Below are 3,511 nucleotides of genomic sequence, written 5' to 3' on the forward strand. Positions count from 1 at the left end.
GTTCATGCTCTGTCTCTCTCTGTCCCAAAAATAAATAAAAAACGTTGGAAAAAAAAAATTTTATAAAAAAAAAAAATCTTTTAACTTTTTATTGTGCACAATCCTAATATGCCAGAGAGTGACCCTCATATACTTATCTATCCAGTTCAACAACTACTAACTTATGGCCAATCTTATTTTATCTAGACCCACATCCATTTTCCCATATCCACTGAAAATTATTTTGAAGGAAATCCCAGACATCATAATGTTTCATCTGTAAATATCTCCATATGTATCTCTGAAAGATAAATACCCTTTTATTTGCTAAAGAAACTATAATAAAACCTTGGCTTGCGAGCATAATTCATTCCAGAAACATGCTTGTAATCCAAAGCACTTGTATATCAAGGCGAATTTCAAGAACCATTGGCTCAGTTGTGATCATGTGACATTGGGCATCACGTATGACTCATATTGCAAGACATCATTCATTGATCAAGTTAAAGTTCATTAGAAATGTTTGCTAGTCAAGGGGCGCCTGGGTGGCTCATTCAGTTAAGTGTCTGACTTCAGCTGAGGTCGTGATCTCACGGTTTCATGGATTTGAGCCCTGCCTTGGGCTCTGTGCTGACAGCTCAGAGCCTGAAGCCTGTTTCAGATTCTGTGTCTCCTCCTCTCTCTACCCCTCCCCTCCTCAAAAATAAATAAACATTAAATTTTTTTTTAAAAAAGAAGAAATGTTTGCTGGTCTTGTGGAACACTCACAGAACAAGTTACTCGCAATCCGAGGTTTTATGGTACTGTGATTGTCTTATAGAGTTTCCCATATCTGATTTTGTTGATTGCATCCCTAAGACGTCACTTAACATGCTCTTCTGTCACTGTATATATACTAATTGATTATTTGATCTAAAGCAGATTTCTCAAGCTGGGCACTATTGACATTTTGGGCCAAATGATTCTTCATTGGTGGCAGGGGAGCGGTGATTGTCCCATACAGAAGGTTAAGCAGCACCCCTAGCCTCTAACCATCAGATGTTAGTAGCACACTCTCTCCCAATTGTGACAATCAAAAATATCTTCAGACAATGCCAAATGATTCCTAGAAGGCAGCATTGAGTGTCACTGACCTAGAGAATTCCCAAGATTCAGTTTCCGTTTCTCGTTTGTTTTGCAGGAGGTATACTTCATAGGTAGGATGTGCACTTCTGTCATGAGGCATAAATGTCTAGAAGTCTGTTTCTTGCATGCTGGCCGCTACCGATAATCATTGCCTACTGCCATTCATTCATTAGGGGCAGCAAAACAATCCTGTTCTTATTCGATGATTTCTTCTTCATTAACTGGAAAACTTCCATAAAGAGAAGCTTTCTGTCATCGACTATTTGGTTACCCAAGGTGCAGTTCATAGAGGAAAGAGAAGATCTCTGTTCCTTTTCCTTTATTTGCCAGTTTTCAGAATAACAAGTTCTGCAAAAGTGTCCATTGGGGATTTGCAAGGATATGAGCTCATGAATTCAAGCACATTCGATGTGTTTCAATCCACCTCACTTTGTATTCTTAAAACTGTTCAAGGTATCCCCTCTCTCCAGGAAGAGACTATTCAACTTGGTCGCTGAGCCTTTTTGCACGGCTCAAGTATTCCCTTGATAAATTTCTTGCTTTCGGGGCGCCTGAGTGGCTAGTCGGTTAAGCGTCCGACTTCGGCTCAGGTCATGGTCTCACAGTTCGTGGGTTCGTGCCCTGCGTTGGGCTCTGTGCTGACAGCTCGGAGCCTGGAGCCTGCTTCGGATTCTGTGTCTCCCTCTCTGTCTGCCCCTCTCTCGCTCATGCTCTGTCTCTCAAAAATAAATAAATGTTAAAAAAATTTTTTTAATTAAAAAAATAAATAAATTTCTTGCTTTTTGGATGACACGATGTTCCCGGCTCAACGTGTATATTTCCTGTGCCTCATCTGGAATCAGCCATTTTTCCAAGAAGCTTGATTTCTTTTAGAGGGAAGTGGTTATTAGAGGCCATAACCTGGGCACTCTTACCTATTCTGTTTTTATTTCTAGACTTTCTCAGTAGACAGAGCTAGAAAATATTTTTTTTTCTTTTTTAAGATAAGATATACTGAGTTCATACTGGTACTTCCAATTCAAAATCAGGATTCAAGTGAAATTAAGTTAACTGCATTGTTCTTACATTTGTATCTTTCTGATCCCGTGGCAAAAAAAAAACCTTGCTTTCCCACATCTCCAACATAATTAATTTCTTTTTCTCACAAAACATGAAAAAGAGTCTAAGAGCAGTAATCCTAGCAATACCACTCCCCAACTCTGCATCGGAAAACTAACCCTGTCCCTTATACATGACTTCCTGTTAGTTTCTGCTTCAGAAGTTTGCCTTTTCCTAGACATAACCACTGAGAGGGTCCTAACTGAAATAACGGTGAAACTATTTAAGAACACAAAGAACAAGCTGTTGTCAAGCCCAAGGAAAGATTTCAAAAATCCTATTCACATCTGAGTTTTTAAAACCTGTAAGCTATATGCCATTTACTTATAAACCGTTTCTGTTTGCCGACTATAAGGCACGCGCATTTCACTGCCCACCTGATTTTAGGCGTGACCATGCATTTTGCTCTGGCCAGTGAAATGTGAGTAGAAATTATTACAGGTGTCACTTTCAAACTGAAGCTCCTCTTTCCCTTTTCCATGGCGACCGGCATTTTTCCAGTTAGTAGATGCTCCATTAGCCTGGGTTTTAGATTGAAGACAAATAGGATTCAATAGTCAATCCACCACCGACATGCAGCCTGAGGGAGAAATAAAGTCCAATGCTCTGTCCAACACATAGCCTTCCTGTACCATTCCCGGAGGACGGTCTTCCAGAATCTTCTTGGACATTTCCATGGGCATACAGCATATGTCACATGAAGCAGTGTGCTCCATTTCTTGACAACTTTAATTACTTAAAAGTTCCTTAAATATCGGTTGATGTCATTCTTCCTCTTACTGTGATGCGTTACTTCTATTACATTTAATCCCTCTTGCTACAAAGTCCCCATGTACTACCTTCTTCTCGTAGTGAAATATTCCCAGGTTTTTGCATTAATCCTCAGTGTCATTATTTCCAGACGACTCTTTCCCAGTCACCTACCTCTGGGCAATTCTTCAGTCTAACAACCAAGAGGACTATGAATTCGGCATGGAATATTCTCCACTCCTCTCTCCCTACCCTTCCCGCCCCACCCACCTCTGCTTGTTCTCCCACGCTGCTTGCAGCTCAAATGGAAGCTTACCACAGTAAAACAAAACCCTGAAAGACACTTTTGATGTGAAAATCCTCCAAGAGATCAAAACCACATCGAGAAGAATAGCTAATAGTTAGGTCTGGGACTCTAATAGCCAAAAGGGGACAAATCCCTGAATTTTGCCGTCAGGGAGAATTATTGGAACAATAGGGTTACTGTATAATTCCAGCCCAGTGATTTTTGAGACTAAGCAGTCTGAAACCAGAGAAGGGAAACCAGCTGCAGAGAATT

The sequence above is a fragment of the Panthera uncia genome, chromosome D4 (assembly GCF_023721935.1).
Source record: "Panthera uncia isolate 11264 chromosome D4, Puncia_PCG_1.0, whole genome shotgun sequence".
Classification (NCBI taxonomy): domain Eukaryota; kingdom Metazoa; phylum Chordata; class Mammalia; order Carnivora; family Felidae; genus Panthera; species Panthera uncia.